Source organism: Centruroides vittatus, unplaced genomic scaffold (genome assembly GCF_030686945.1).
Source record: "Centruroides vittatus isolate TY-2023 unplaced genomic scaffold, ASM3068694v2 contig_260, whole genome shotgun sequence".
Lineage (NCBI taxonomy): Eukaryota > Metazoa > Arthropoda > Arachnida > Scorpiones > Buthidae > Centruroides > Centruroides vittatus.
Genome location: NW_027121652.1, coordinates 503320 through 520571, shown reverse-complemented (window position 1 = coordinate 520571; position 17252 = coordinate 503320). Strand labels below are relative to the sequence as shown.

The 17252-nt window shown below is 39.9% G+C and overlaps 1 long non-coding RNA gene across 1 annotated transcript in view; it reads right to left on the bottom strand.

Moving 5' to 3' along the window:
* The window catches only part of LOC136971548 (uncharacterized), a 74367-nt gene that overhangs the window by 33243 nt on the left and 23872 nt on the right, over positions 1–17252 (bottom strand). The window lies entirely within an intron of this gene.

Genomic DNA, 17252 nt, shown 5'->3' with positions numbered 1-17252 from the left:
CTCTCAATGGCCCTGCCTCGACGGTTTATGTCAAGACTGCCCCACATTGGATTGTGGCCATTGAAATCACCGAGTAAAAGGAATGGAGTCGGCAGTTGTTCAACCAAGGCATCCAATTCATCTTCATCGACTCTGACATCTGGTGGCAAGTATATGGAACAAACTGTGACAGTTACTCCAATAGATATTCTGACTGCCACAGCTTGCAGCTCTGTTGTTATTTGTACCGGTAAGGACGGTATGCAGTTTGAAACCAGTATAGCCACACCTCCACTGGCGCGGTTGTGGCTATCATCATCCTTGCGGTAGAGTCCAAACCCTTTTAAAGATATTTTTTCTCCAGGTTTTAAATGTGTTTCCTGGAGTGCCACGCAGAGAGATGTGGTAGGTGATGTCAAGTGTTTAACGTCAGAGAAGTTGTTGCGGAAACCACGACAGTTCCACTGAATTATTTTATAATCCATTATGTGTTTGATACAGCATTCTTTGCAAAGGTGTCCCTCTTCAATTTAACTGATGATTTTCCTTTTAAAGGCGATGTTGTTTGGGTCACCTCCAGTTTATTCTCTTCGTCAGAGATATCAGAGAACTCACTCATCGACTGAGCCTCCGATTTTTTGGATTTGGAGAGTGCTGCTTTCACTCTCTGTTTGTTTAGTGGGTTCTTACTCGCTTTTTTGGAACCCACATTCCTAGTTGTTATCCCAGTTTTTGGTAGAGGTGTTTTTGCTTTTGTACTTTCCTGTTCTGGTGTTTTCATAGATGAGAGTATTAAACATTTCGCATGGCGTGTAAAAGATTCACTTGGGGATACAGAAATCTCTGTTTGAACCCCACATGTGTTAGTAGATTTCACCACGGCAGCAAATGTCTTTTGTTGCATAGGTGCACTTGGAGTGACCATACGACGAGCCTCTGGATATGAGATGTTTTTCATAGTTTTTACCCGTTGGATCTCTTTTTCTCTTTGCCATGCGGTACACTTTCGTGAGTAGGAAGGATGGGCATCTTTGCAGTTCACACAGTGTGGCGTACTTTTACATTCAGTACTGTTGTGACCTTCAGTTCCACACTGTGCGCACAAGTTTTTGCCTCGACAAGAGGTCTGGGAATGTCCAAATCGCTGGCATTTAAAGCAACGCAGCGGATTTGGAATATACGGACGAACTGCGCAGCGCAGATATCCTGCTGTAACGAAAGATGGCAGTGTCGGGTTGTTGAATGTTATAATTAAATGTTTAGTGGGTATCAACTTGCCGTCTCGACGGATCGAAATGCGTCGGACAGAAGTGACACCTTGGTCCGAGAGGCCGATCTGAATGTCTGATTCGTCTTCAGACATCAAGTCAAACTCAGATATCACACCACGTGATGAGTTCAAACTTCCGTGTGGTGTGACCGATATTCCCATGTCTCCAAGAGTTGTAATTGACAAAAGCTTTGTTGTTTGTTGAGGAGAGGCTGTTTCTACAAGTAAGTCCCCTGACCTCAATTTTTGAATTTTTTTCAAATGCCCAATGGTTGATTCAAACAGCTTTTGAATCAAAAAGGGGGAACACTTAGCAAGGGGTTTTTCTCCAGTTGCATGCACTATTAAGTAAGCAGGTTGGCTGGAGGTCTTTTCTTTTGTCTGTGCTTGTTTTTGGTTTTTGGTATCCATATTTAAGAATTTATATTCAGCTCCTAGTGACCCCACCCACCATGGGGCCCAACAGGGGGATGCCGTCACATGGGAGACTCCCATAGACCGTCGCACCAGGGTTTCCCAGGAGCTATACCCTCACAATGCAGTCGAGAAGAGCACACCTTGTCTGACATGTCTGCCCGGTCTGCATCGATCGGTTGACTCCAGGCCGAGGTCAAGAATGACTCAACGACCAGCCGATTGACTCAAACGGAGCCTGATTTGAGCCTCCCGTTTATCCGAAGCAGGGGCCAAAGCAGTGTGTTGGGGACGGTATGTTGCCCCTCAACTACCAGGATCCCCCTTTCCGGCATACGGGTCACCACGCACGGCAAACACGTGGGTGGGCGTTCAGATCCCAGGGATGGTAAAGAAGAGTTACTAAACCATCTCTGGGAGGTCCCCTCACCACGGACAGGAAACCCACATAGAGGGGACACAACGCGGTAATAAACGACGAAGGGAATGTCGCAGTGCTCGTATACACTCTATAGACACTCTATAAAACCAAAGGGGATGAAAAACCCAAAAGGACTCAGAGGTATTTCCTGGGGGTGAAGATGGGGAAAGGGGGTGGGGAAGGGGGAAGAGGGAAGTGGGTGTAAAGAAGGGGGAAAGTAGAATAAGAAAGGTGGTGAAGATGAGAAGCTCAAGGCGTCTGCGTCAGTAATTATTAGAATGTACAAAAATGAATATAAAAAAAAAAGTACATAGAAGATTTAGCTGATGTTTACAAAAGAAATCGCACGCATTTACAATAAAAGAAAAGACAGAATACAAGTGTAACCCGACAATTAATATGTATAAAATGAAAAAGTACAGAGGTACCCGCATAATAGTCCGCGTGTGAGAGCAAATATGAAGCCGTTGTATAAAAGTTCCTGATTGCTGGAATAATACAGTAAAACCGAAAATTACAAGGTACCCGCATAAAGGACGCGTGTTGTGGCATAGCAAATGAGCCATTAAGATACACAAAATCGCGATGACTATACTAAAAATAACAAAAAATTAATTGAGGAGTATTTACAATGACCCGCATATATATCGCGTGAAGACACACAAGGCAGGCTGCGCCGTTAAAGGAGAAAATCCATAAGACAGCCAATAGCTGAATGCTGTGTAGAACGGGAGTCCAAACTGCCGAGGCTCGGAGAAAATACCAAGGCACACAATGAAGCCTAATAGCTTCTAGAGAAGCAAAGTTCAGTTACTTGTGTTTCTTAAGTCCAAGGCTTTGGTCTGAATAATGAATTTTATTAGTTTATTGTAGATATTTTTGTTGGACACAAGGACCTCGGGCAGGCAAGGCCAATTGTGACCCTCGATGAGGACAGTCCTGAAGAGTGCAGTTCGTTGTTGGTCGAAATGCTTACACTCGTAGATGAGGTGGAAGTTGTCCTGACTTGAGCTGCCATCACAACTACAGTTGGGAGTATCGCTGTGCCGAAATCGATGTAAATAGGCAAGAAAGTTGCCGTGGCCAGTCAATAATTGTGTCACAATGTAGTCAGGAATCAGGTGGTGATACTCAAGTCGTTTGACGACGTTTGGTAGAAGTTTATAGGTATTTCTACCCGTGGTCTCTTCCTGCCAGTTTCGCTGCCAGATGTATATCATTGTCTGATGAATTAGTCTTTCAGTTGCGACCATGGGAATCTCCTTGTAGCCTATATGTAAAGTACGGATGGCTGCTTCCTTTGCACAACGATCGGCCTCCTCGTTGCCAATATTTCCAGCGTGGGCTTTAACCCACTGAAAAGTAATAACGCCGGTATTCATGGCCAGCTCTCTGATGATTTGCTGCTGAAGGTGCCCTTTGCAGCTATAGTTTGCAATGCTCAATAGGGCAGCTCTGCTATCAGAGCAAATTAGGACCTTTGAATGGTTAAGGTCTGAAGTGATATTGATGTAATGCAGGGCCTTTAAAATTGCGAACAGTTCCGCCTGCATAATGGTGCAATAATTCGCAAGCTTGTAGGTACCAATGTGCCTGGGGACCCCACAGTTAAACTGATAATGGACGAAGGCCGCACCCACCATGTCCGCTGACTTGGATCCGTCAGTGAATATGTAATGCTGGTAGCCGCGATCTTCCTTATCATTGATGATGTTAACATTAACCTCCTTGGCGGGGTGTATCATAAGTGGCTGAGTATTCCATAGATCCGTGTTAGGATTAGGATGAAGGAGATCATCGATATTTAGGTTGGGAAGGCTACCTATGTTTAAATATGTACGGAGTTGTTCCTTGTTGTGTTCACTGATGTCCAAGTGTTTAATCTTCCATACAGCTTGGTTGGCTTGAATTGTCAGATGTAAAGGGGCGATGCCTGTGATAACTTGTAGGGCCGCCGTCGACGTGGTCCGGTAAGCTCCAGCTATACGAAGCAAATTGATCCTTTGAACTTTGGAAAGGGTTCGTTTGATATGTACCTTGGTAGACACTTTTCCCCAAATTGGAGTACCATAAAGGATAATCGGTTCGATTGCCTGTTTATAGATGTTCGTTAGGCTTATGCTGTTCAAGCCCCATTTCTTGCCAGCAATGTGGAAGAGGAGGTTCGATAACTTTTGTGCTTTGTTGCAAACGTATTCAATATGGGAGGTCCACTTAAGCCCTTGGTCCAGGACAAGCCCCAGGTACTTCATTTCGGTGGTATAAGGGACTCTGATGTTGTTGATTTTAACAGAGGGAGGCTTCTTAAGTTGTGTTCTTTTAGACATAAGCATACAAGAGGATTTTGTGATATTAATGGTAAGGTTATTATTTTTGCTCCAGCTGTAGACCTCCTCAAGTAATTTGTTGGTTTCTGATTGTAGTTTTTTGTTGTTTTTATCACACATCATTAGTAAAGTGTCGTCTGCATACGCTTGAATAGACCAGCGACTATTAATGTTGGGAGGATTTATATTTAGCAAACTGTCATGCATAATATTCCAAAGTCCTGGGCCAGAGCGAGAGCCCTGTGGGCACCCCTTTGTCATGGGTAGGACTAGCGGGTTATCCAGATCATAGATTCCTATTGTTCTGTCTTTAAGGTAATCCTTTATCATCAGGTATAAATTTTTGGGGCAATCGAATGATTTGAGTTGATGTAGTACTGCTGGCCACCACAGCGAGTTGAATGCATTCTGGTAGTCGAGGGATGTTAGGAGGACATGTTGGGAACTTTGCCAAGCCTTATAGATGAATTGTGTGGCGCAATGGAGAGCGTGGCAAGTTGATTTCTTGGGGACAAAGCCAAATTGTTTAGGATTTAAGAGTTTTTTGTCGTAGAGGTGAAAGTTCACTCTGCCAATAACAAGACCATCCAGAACTTTGCCCAGAGTCGGTAGAAGACTTATGGGGCGAAAATCATTGGCGGTAGTGTGACTATCCTTGCCAGGCTTGGGTATGAATTTGATTACAGCCTCCTTCCAGATTTTGGGAAAAGCAGAATGAGTCATACATTTGTTATAAGTGTAGACAAATGCCATAGGGATAGCGTTGTAGGCATTTTTCACCATTTCTGCAGTGATAGCATCCTTACGAGGCGCTTTCTTGTTACATAAGAAGTTGATAGCTAGTTTCACTTCTCGAAAGGTAAACAGGGAATCATCCTCAGTGAGTGGTGCCGTTTCCGTTGATCTTCTGATGTTAGCCTGATCATCAATGTCATTATCCGTGTTATCCCTTAGAAAATGGGTGTTCAAGAGATGGTTGAGAGTGTCCCTCATATTAGCAGTGCTTGTGCCGTCAGGTTTGGCAATATGAGCTGGGATGTTGGTATTTTTCCTGGGCTTTAGCACGATCCTATAAGGATCGCTCCATGCCGTCCTATTGCCAATATCGGATGGTTGGTTGGTTGGTTGGTAATAGTTTTTTGGCACAAAGGCAACACAGGCCAAGCTGCGCCACAACACATGGTGTAAATAAATACATAAATAAATAACAAAATTAAATAGAATAAAATAGAACAAAACAACAGATAAAAACAATAAACATAGAACCGATAACAAAAATAAATAACAATTAAAATGTATATAGTAACAAGGTGTAAATATAAAATAAACAAACAACTAAATCTGTTTATAAATATTTGTAACTTTTAGAAAGTTCAGTAATTTATCAACATTTGGCCTCTGGCCCAAAATCTCTTTAAAACTTGCATTTCCGAAATACTGTCTGCGACTCTGGTCAAAAGCAGCACAGTTGCAAAGTATGTGTTTGACACTTAAAATACAAATGCAGTACTGGCATACTGGCTGGTCATCACCCTTTAAAAGGTATTGATGAGTAAGCCGAGTATGTCCAATCCTCAGACGAGTAAGAATGACTTCAGATCTCCTATCATACTGTTTCTTGTGTGTCCAATTTTCTATTATAGGTTTGATCTCGTAAAGTTTATTGTGGACTTGTTCGTTCCACACATTTTGCCATCTCTCTGCTACTCGTTTTTTAACGACCAGCTTCAAGTCACCTCCTTCAATAAACATTCTATGCTTAGAAGGACTTGCTGACTTTGCAGCTGCGTCAGCTTCTTCATTCCCTCTTATACCTACATGGCCTGGGACCCAACAAAATTTTACAAGAATATTACTCGCAATAAGATGGCAAAACAGTTTGCGAATTTTAATCACTATAGAGTGAAAACTAGGTTCATGTGAGATCAAAGCCTGAAGTGCACTAACTGAGTCAGTGTAAATAACACAGCGACGATGACCTTTACTAATTATATATTTTAAGGCTAGGTAAATAGCCTGCAACTCTGCAGTAAAGATGGAAGAATTCGATGCGATTTGTTCTGCCACGATCTCATCCTGGCAGACAAAGGCTGAGCCAACGTAATCAACCGATTTCGATCCATCAGTATAAATAGGAATTAAATTCCTGTCACAATGTTGAATTTCTGCAAAGTGCTGCCTATAGATGTAGTCTGGGGTGGATTCCTTAGGAAACTGCTTTAAGCTAAAGTCAACATTAATCACAGGAGTTGACCAAGGTGATATATTATCGACCTCGACCTGTGAAATGTTGCTTGTGTCCAGGTCAATCGTGCTGCTTACATTCTCCATTCTAATGTCAAATGTAGGGACACAACTTGGGCGAGCTGTAAATAATCTTTTCAGCTGAGTATCTGATACTCTACAATAAACTGAAGGCTTAGCCAGAGATTTCTGTTTAATGTAATAGAACAAAGACAACTGCTCTCTCCTGAGAGATAGTGGAGGCTCATAAGCATCCACGTACAAACTTTGAATAGGAGAAGTTCGAAATGCACCAGTGCACAAACGCAATGCTTGATGGTGGATTGGATCCAGCATCCGAAGAGTAGATTCTCGCGCAGAGCCATAAACAACACATCCATAATCCAGCTTAGAGCGAACGAGGGCTCTATATATCCTGAGCATCGAACATTTGTCTGCTCCCCAGGATGAGCAGCATAATACCTTTAAAAGGTTGAGAGATTTTAAACATCTACTCTTCAAATTGCGCAAGTGTGGCAAGAACGTCAATTTATGGTCGAACACAACACCCAAAAATTTTGCTTCATTGACCATTGGGATTTTAACCCCATTTAGGTGAATTTCAGGTTCCAGGTGCAAACCACGCCTTCGGCAAAAGTGGATGCACGAGGTCTTCTCTGCATTAAAAGTAAAACCATTGATCTTCGACCAATTGTCTATGCGATTTAGGGAGGTTTGCAGTTGTCTTTCAATAAAACTCATGTTAGTAGACTGACAGGAGATCTGAAAGTCATCCACATACAATGAGTGTTTCACACTGGAAGGAAGACACTTAGCTATGCTATTAATTTTGATTAGGAACAGAGTCACACTCAGAATAGAACCTTGAGGAACACCCTCTTCTTGTGTGAAAGGCCTAGACAAAGTGTTGCCCATCCTAACTTGAAATCTTCGATTTTGCAAGAAGTTTTTTATAAAAATTGGCAGATTACCCCGCAGTCCAAATTCATGCAGATCACGGAGTATTCCATATCGCCAGCAGCGATCATAAGCCTTCTCTATATCGAAAAACACAGACACTAAGTGCTGTCGTCTTACAAACGCTTCGCGTATAGACGTTTCAAGGTTTACTAGATTGTCTGTGGTACTTCTGTTCCTACGAAATCCACTCTGATGTGGTGAAAAGTAGTTCTTTTCCTCTAGGAGGAACATCAGGCGTCTGTTTACCATTCTCTCGAAAAGTTTGCACAGACAACTAGTCAAAGAAATTGGTCTGTAATTAGAGGGATTCTTGCGGTCTTTACCTGGTTTGGGTATGGGAATAATAATTGATAGCCTCCAAGAGTCAGGAAAAATATGTTCTGTCCATATTCTGTTAAATAGATTCAGAAGGTTACTAAGGGAATTGTTTGACAGATTTTTTATCATGCTGTAGTGGATTTTATCCGGACCTACAGCAGTATTCCCCGAGCGAGAGATTGCTGTACATAGTTCTATTCTGCTGAATGGCACATTATAATCCTCATTAGATGGGGAGTGGAAGTTTAGATATTGTTTTTCAGTTTGGACTTTATAAGCCTGAAAATCCCTTGTATACATAATATTGCTGGATGAAGACGAAAATGTTTCACCCAACAAATCAGCAATACCTTTTATGTCACTGATTATTGTGCCATTACTTTCCAGCATGGACAGAGAGTGAGAAGCATATTTTCCATTGATTTTATGGATTTTATCCCAGACTGCTTTTGAGCTGGTGGAAGATGTTATGCTAGAAACATACTTCCTCCAAGAATCCCTTTGGCTTTGCCTTCTTATTTTTCTGGCATTAGCCTTTGCTTTCTTAAAAGCAACCAAATTGTTAGCAGTGGGGTATCTTCTGAAAATCCCCCATGCTTTCTTTTGCTTTTTAAATGCTGCCTCGCAATTTTGATCCCACCATGGTTTCGGATGTTTTGGATATCTGGTTGACGTTTTCCCCATTGTTTTTTCGGCTGCCTGAATAATAATAGAAGTGACAACTTCTACTGCATCATTGATATCGGCAGTATTGACCGTTTCCTCAGTGATGTTAGCCAAAGAGGAAAATGCAGGCCAATCTGCTGTTTCAAGTTTCCAGCGTGGTGGACGGGCTGTTTCACAGCTTTCTCTGCCTCGGTATTTTAAAAATATTGGGAAGTGGTCACTGAGAAAGTGGATTAGATCCAACCTCCCATGTAAACGCTGAAAACAGATTTGGACTAGCTAATGTCAAATCAATGGCAGTGAATGTTCTTGTTGGGGCGTGGAAGTATGTCACTTCTCCAGTATTAAATAAATACAGTTGGTGATTACCTATGAATCTTTCAATGGCTCTGCCTCGACAATTGATGTCGTGACTGCCCCACATTGGATTGTGGCCATTGAAATCACCAAGTAGAATAAACGGAGTCGGCAGTTGTTCAACCAAGTCATCCAATTCATCCTCATTGACTCTGACATCTGGTGGCAAGTATATGGAACAAACTGTGACAGTTACTCCAATTGAAATTCTGACTGCCACAGCTTGCAGCTCTGTTCTTATTTGTACCGGTAAGGAAGGGATGCTGTTTGAAACCAGTACAGCCACACCTCCACTGGCGCAGATGTGGCTATCATCATTCTTACAATAGAGATCGAATCCTTTTAAAGAAATTTTTTCCCCAGGTTTTAGATGTGTTTCCTGGAGTGCCACGCAGAGAGATGTGGTAGATGATGTCAAATGTTTAATGTCAGAGAAGTTGTTGCGGAAACCACGACAGTTCCATTGGATTATTTTATAATCCATTATGTGGTTGAGGCAGCATTCTTTGCGAGGGTATCTCTCTTTAATTTAACAGGCGGTCTCTCTTTTGGAGGTGACATTGGTTTTTTTACCTCCACATTATTCTCTTCATCAGAGATATCAGAGAACTCGCTCACAGACTGAGTCTCTGATTTTTTAGCTTTAGAGAGAGCTGCTTTCACTCTCTGTTTGTTTAATGGGTTCTTACTAGCCTTTTTTGAACCCAGGTTTCTTGTTATCACCCCTGTTTTAGGTAGGGGTGTTTTTTGTTTTGTATTGTCATTTTCTGCTGTTTCTTTTGAAGGGATCAGTAAACAATTTGCATGGCGAGTGAAAGATTCCTTTGGGGAAACAGAAATGTCTGTCTGAACTTCACATGTCTTAGTGAGTTTCAGAGCAGCAGCAAATGTTTTTTGTTTCAGTGGTGCACTTGAAGTGACCATGCGACGTGCCTCTGGGTAGGGTAAGTTGTTGACTGTTTTTACACGCTGTATTTCTTTTTCTCTCTGCCATGCAGGGCATTTCCGGGAGTAAGCAGGATGGGCATCTTTACAGTTCACACAGCATGGGGTACTTTTACATTCTGTACTGTCGTGACCCTCAGTCCCACACTGTGCACATGCGCTTTTTCCTCGGCAGGATGTTTGCGAGTGTCCAAACCGCTGGCATTTGAAACAACGCAGCGGATTTGGGATATATGGACGGACTGAGCAACGTAGGTATCCTGCTGTTATAAAGGATGGCAATGTTGGTTTGTTGAAAGTAAGAATCAGGTGTTTGGTTGGTATCAACTTTCCATCTCGACGAATTGAAATGCGCCGGACAGCAACGACACCTTGATCTGAAAGACCAATCTGAATATCTGATTCGTCTTCAGACATCAGATCAATTTCAGATATCACACCACGTGATGAGTTTAAACTTCCGTGTGGTGTGACAGTGATTTCCATTTCTCCCAGGGTCTTTGTTTCTAGAAGTTTTGCAGATTGTTGTGGGGAGAATGTTTCCACCAGTAAATCACCTGATCTTAATTTCTGAATTTTTTTCAAATCTCCAATAGTCGACTGGAACAATTTTTGAATCAGAAAAGGAGAAGCTTTAGATAATGGTTTGTCACCAGTTGCGTGTACTATTAAGTACGCTGGGGTACTGGACATTTTTAAATTTTTCCGCTCTTTCGGATCTTTTATTTTTGGGGAATCCATGATTAAAAGTAAAACATTCAGCTTCTGGTGACCCCACCCACCATGGGGCCCAACAAGGGGATGCCGTCACATGGGAGACTCCCATAGACCGTCGCACCAGGGTTTCCCAGGAGCTATACCCTCACAATGCAGTCGAGAAAAGCACACCTTGTCTGACGTGTCTGCCCGGTCTGCATCGATCGGTTGACTCCAAGCCGAGGTCAACAATGACTCAACGACCAGCCGATTGACTCAAACGGAGCCTGATTTGAGCCTCCCGTTTATCCGAAGCAGGGGCCAAAGCAGTGTGTTGGGGACGGTATGTTGCCCCTCAACTACCAGGATCCCCCTTTCCGGCATACGGGCCACCACGCACGGCAAACACGTGGGTGGGCGTTCAGATCCCAGGGATGGTAAAGAAGAAATACTAAACCATCTCTGGGAGGTCCCCTCACCACGAACAGGAACCGCTCCATGCCGTCCTATTGCCAATATCGGAACAATACTTTTTCCACGCTTCAGTGCGAGCAATGTTAATGTTTGTCTTATAGTTATTCAGCTTTTCTATGTAATCTCGCTTCTTCGTTTCTTTAATTATTGGGTCAGTCTCTCTCAGGAAAGATTTATAGAGCCTACGCACTATTGTCCTCTGATGATGAAGAGTGGAGTTCCACCAAGGAGCGTTGGTTCCACTAGATTCTATTATAGTTGTAGAATGACGATAAGCCTCTAAGATAGAAGAGGTTGAGTGCTCAGCCAAAACGTCAGGGTCCTGAAAATTGTGCAGACAGTCTACATTCAGGTGGCCCCAGTAGACTTTGAAGAGGTCTTGAAATAGTTTCCAGTTCGGTTTTTTTGATAGTAGCTTTTTTCTTGATTGAGGAGTCCAAGTTTTTAATAACAGTTTTAATATATCTATGATCACTCCCCCGTTTCATCAATGGTACTGCAGGATTTGATAAGATTACGAGCCCTACTGTTGGCGAAAACCAGATCGACCCAACTCTTGCCTCTCGTGCAGTAATATGTTGGCAATGGGCTAGTGTTACAAAAAGTAATGCGGTTAGTAGATATAAATTCACAGACTTTGAAACCTCTAGGGTCCTCGTCTGGACTATGCCAAACCAGTGACTTTGCGTTGAAGTCGCCGGTTATAATCCAACTTCTGTCGCCAATATGCGTATTAATTTGGTCAAATTGTTCAATTACTTCTTTGATGTTTTGAAATGGAGAACAGTACACTGATGAAATGAGGACTTGTCTGCTATTGAGTGTTAGAAGAACGGTGGTGACCAGATCTGTAGTAAGGTTAGGGCAATAGTTAGCGAGAATGTTATTGTTCCTAATAAGGATGCCCATCTTGATGAAAACAGGAGAGTTGTTGTTAGAAAAGACCCTCCAGCAGCCATAACGGACTATCGTGTTATTAATAACATAGGGCTCCTGAATACAAATAATGTTGGCATTCTGTTCTTCGGCAATCTTGATAACCATTGAGGATGCCGCTTTGGACTTCTGTGTATTGATGCTAAGAATAATTAAATTGGTGTTGTTGTAATTGTGACTGCCATACTGCATATTGTTAAACTGATGGTGAGGTAAGTTCTGAGTGTTGGTTTGGTTTCCATTATATGCCATAATCTGTACGTTGTACTTGTTGGTTTTTTATTCTTTGTAGCATGGTACAGTTTCTACTAAAGGCGTTATGGTTTGTCGGTATTTTCTTGTTAGGTGGCTGATTTTTGTTGAACTTCATACAGTTGATGCAGTATGGTGCCTTATCCTTGTTGTTGCACTCCTCATATCTATGATCTTCTGTGCATTGGCTGAAGTGACTCTGGTCCTTACAGTCGGCAGCCATGTGATGGAACCCGCAGCAGCGGTAACAACGCTGAATCGGGATGTAATCATCTGTGACAATGTTAGCCCATGTCACAGATAAGTATTTGTGATTAATAATAATAGCACGAGTAGATGGGGATACTGACAAAACAACATGCCGACAGTTATGTCGTATGTTCCATCTACTAATTATTGTGCTGATGCGGCAGTTGTTGATAAAAGCTTTTAAATCGTCTTTTTTTAGAAAATCATTTTGTTTGTAAATAGTTTCCACTATTTTATCTTCTTCGACTGAGTTTGGCACATTTAAGAAAATTATGCGGGGTCTTCTCCCCTCCAATACCTAACATTTGATTTTGTTTTTTATTGCCTGGATTTTCTCTATTTCTTTTTTTAAGGTTTCTCCATCCTTTAGTTCTTGTACTCTGATACATATGCCGTCATTCCTGATTTTTCTAATACCCTTGACCCGTATCCCCAGTTCTTGGGGTTGTATTTCGTCTTTTATAGTGTTTGTTATTTGTCCACGTTGTCTTCCTGAATCTCCTTAATAGGGTATATTATTACTGCGTTGTTGCCTCCCCTACCTTCATGTACAAGTTTGGTGGACAACAATTTATTTATTGTTTTAGTGGTGTTGCTAGCAGTACTGTTGTTGCTTACGATTTCAGCATATGTCCTTTGTTTTATACAGGATTGCTTGGTGGTTTCATTATTTCCACCGTTAATACATATTTCTTTGATCACATTTCTTAGTTGAGGAACAGTATCCCTTAGCTCCTCTTTGGAAGCCCGAATTTCACATAAAATGCCAAACATTTTGTTGACGTCAGCAAAAAGCTGAGTGACCCTTTCCTTGATCTCCCTTCGGTCTTCGATCCTTATATTGCTCTTATAAGGCTCGGGAAGCAAGTCCATAATGCGCTTTGATTGTCTGCTAAAATGACTCAAAATTTCTTTTTCTTTAGGGCTGGTTGTGTCTAAAGCCTGGACTCCACATTACCGTAATCCGCGACGTAATCGTAAAACTGAAAGCCAAACTGACGAAACTTCCGGTTTTGGAACGTTCTGTTGGACAGAAACAAGACTGAAAGCAGAGTTAAAAATTATTTAACTTTTCCGTTTTCGTTCCGCATTTCTGTTGTGCTGCAACCAATAACAACGCAAAAATTTGTGACGCGTAGTCACGTGTAGTTTGAAATAGTCATAATGGCGGAAAGTTTAGCTAAGAGAATGAGAAAGCAAGTAGATTTGGAATTATTTATTGAAGAAGTCAGAAAGTACAGGTGTTTATACGACAAGAAATGTAGAGAGTTTAAAGATATAGGGTTGAAACACACAATATGGACGGCGATTGGCGTGAAATTTGGATTGAATGGTAAGAAAGTTTGATATACTGCATTGAACTCGTAAAGTGCAATCGTTTAATTATAAAATGTTTTAAATAGGAAGTGAAGCAGAACAAAAGTGGAAGGTGCAGAGGGATCGTTATAACAGGGAGAGAAAAAAAATTCGAGAGAGTTTAGCCAGTGGTAGTGGGACAAGAGACATATATAAAACCACGTGGCATTTATATGATCTCATGGATAGCGTCCTAAGAGATTGTATTAGTGAATGTGCAAGGTAAATTTATTAATGTCACAGTTTCATTAATTGATGATACGTAGATATTTAGTAGTCTATCTAGAGACGATTTTATCGGAATATTAAATCAAATATCTATCACAAAAATTGCCGTGAAGAAAATACCCCTTAAAAACGCATTTTTAAGAAAATCTAACAAAAAAAATACAATAATTTAAAATAAATGCTTTTAGTTATAAAATATAGCTGCAGGGATTATTATTCTTTCATTAATATTATGTTTTTTGACTAAAATTTAAACTACTATCTACCTGATTTGTTTTCAATTTAGAATTTATTATTTTTTTCTACAGTTCAGTTAACAATATGTCCCCATTAAGGGAAATTTCCAATTTAATACACGAAGATGAAAATAGTCTAGAAAATAATATTGAGATAGTATCCTGCATGTCACTCACTCAATCAAAGTAAGTAATAAATAATTATAAAGCATAATAAGTATATTTGAAAAAAATTATTATTGGTATACTTAAATAAGACACTTATTTTTAGTAATGAAGATATTCCAATGAGCGAAACTCAAATGCAAAAGTCATGTAAACTTAAACTTCTCATCACTAAACATTGTTTCTTGCCATTCAGTCCATTCCATCTTGTCTTTAGTCCAATTTAAACGCATTGATTTGTGTTTGGCAGTTAAAGGTGGTTTTTCAGTTTCATTTTTAAATATTTTACATTGTTATTGTTTTTTAAAGTTCTCCAAACAGTCGCATGAGATACATCTATTTGTAATTCAGCAGTAGCTTGCCTTGTTGACATGTTTTTATTAGTTATAAGCTTCAAAACTTCTCTCTCATTCCTGGATGTTAAACATTTAGACTGTCCTGACTTTCTTTTTTTGCCCATAATTTTTAACTTGTTGGAAAACATTTTGAATAGCATTATTGAAAATATTTATATAACATTCAATAAAACATTCAAAAAAAGCCACCATGACAGTTAAAAATGATGACATCTCACCCTAGTCATGATAAGTTTAATTATTATTATGACAAATTAATTTTTAAGAGACTTTTAAGTGGTGTTCCTATACTTTTGTAACACTGTAATAATAGAAATTGTTGTCTACATTAAGAAGTTAAAATCTATATATAATTAAGACAAACACAAGTATCTTGGATTTGTTAGTTTTATTTTTTCACAAAATAACAGATTTAGAACATTACAGCTACAGGATATTCAATAAAAATATATTGTATTAGTTCAGAGGAGTAATATTTACTGATAATACAACCTATATAAAGTATACTATACTTTAGGTTGAGATTGAATTGATTTTAATTGCCAAGGTACAGCTCCCTCATTACACAAATAATCTTTATAAATGTTCCTGAGACTTTTTGCCTCTTTATTATACATATTGCTGCTCACTTTTTTAAGATTTTCAAGAGTTATATTTTCCGATCTCCATACACCTTCATTCTGATTATAATCGGAATCTTCATAATCAGCATATCCATTTGGGCAATATGCTGCAGATTTCTGAATAAGCATATTGTGGAGAACGCAACTAGCAAGCACCATGCTTTTGACTGATTCGTCATCATAATTTAATGGTCTCCTTAAGATACGAAATCGTGCTGCTAGTATACCAAAAGCATTCTCCACAACACGCCGGCCTCTGCTTAATCTGTAATTGTAAATTTTTTCACAGTGACTAAACTCAGAATGTCTGGGATAAGGACGCAACAAATTGTGCCTTAAAGGAAAGGCTTCATCCCCAATTATAAAATAAGGGAACAGTGTATTTGAATTTGGCAAAGCATCTGCTTTTGGAAAGGTTAACTTTCCATTGATCAGATGCTGACCAAATACACTTTTTCTTAGTATTCCACCGTCTGATTCACTACCATAATGCCCATAATCAATCATTAGAAAGCGATAATGTGCATCAGATATGGCTAGTAAGACCGTACTAAAAGTTCCCTTATAATTATAATTCAGACTACCGGTATTCTTTGGACACTCTCGAACAACATGTTTTCCATCAATACTACCGCAGCAGTGAGGTAGTTGCCATCTTTTTTCAAAACCATCAGAAATATTTTTCCAATCTGCCGGAGTTGATGGAAATGCCATATATTCTTTCTGGAAACATTTCCAAATGGCTTTACATGTTTCCGGTATAATTTTCCGTACAGTCTGCCTTCCAATTCGAAATGAAAAGCTCAGACTTCGGTAGGTTTCTCCAGTTGCTAGAAACCTGTAAAATAGTTTTTTGTCAGAATATACACAGAAAAAATTAAGGTAGTAGTAATTTTAGTAAGCTACTGCAATAGGTTAAAATAAATATTTTAAAAAATTAACTATATCTCCTAAATGAAAAATATAAAAGCAGTGTTTGTGCTAGAAATCATCAATAACAGAACAATTATTAAATTTAAAGCAATTACAAGGGTATGTCATATGGAAACTTTTGTGACTTTATTCTAAATGTTGGCAAATATCAGATTAAATAATAACAACGTATGGGCTATTTACCTTAAAGTTAAAGCCAATCTTTCATTTGATGATATGCTTTTGCGCCAAAACGTGTCTCTCTTCTCTATCAAGGGAGAAACCTTCTCCAATATACTATCGAACACATCCGGAGTCATCCGCATAAAACTGAACGGAATATTATTTTAATATTAATATATGTACACATACTATTCAACACATGATAAATATAATAGTTAAATTGCATATTTACTCAAAGTAAAATTCTTGATCCCGAAACCTCAACTCTCTAACGAGGGAAGAATTAAATCCATATTTCTCTCTGTCGCGGAATATTTTCCTCATCCAGAAACGATGATTTCGGCGAGGTTTCGAATGCATCAACAATTGCAATGTTAAAAAATGAAGAGAAAGCATGGCAAAATCCATAGTGTCGTCCATGTTTGTAACTTTACGACAATTGCCGAACTAATCAACAGATGGCGCATTTCTACGTGAAGTTCATTTCGATGCTAGTGGAGTCAAGTTAAAACGAAAACATAACTGAAACGAAAACTCTGTATGTTTCAGTTCTGTTTCTGAGTTTCTGTTTTCATGTAATGTGGAGTCCAGGCTTAAGTCAACTAAATCAGCTGGGGGTTTTTCTGAACAAGCCACCATGGACTCATCATGAGCGATGTGGTCTACAACAACAGAATCCTCCATT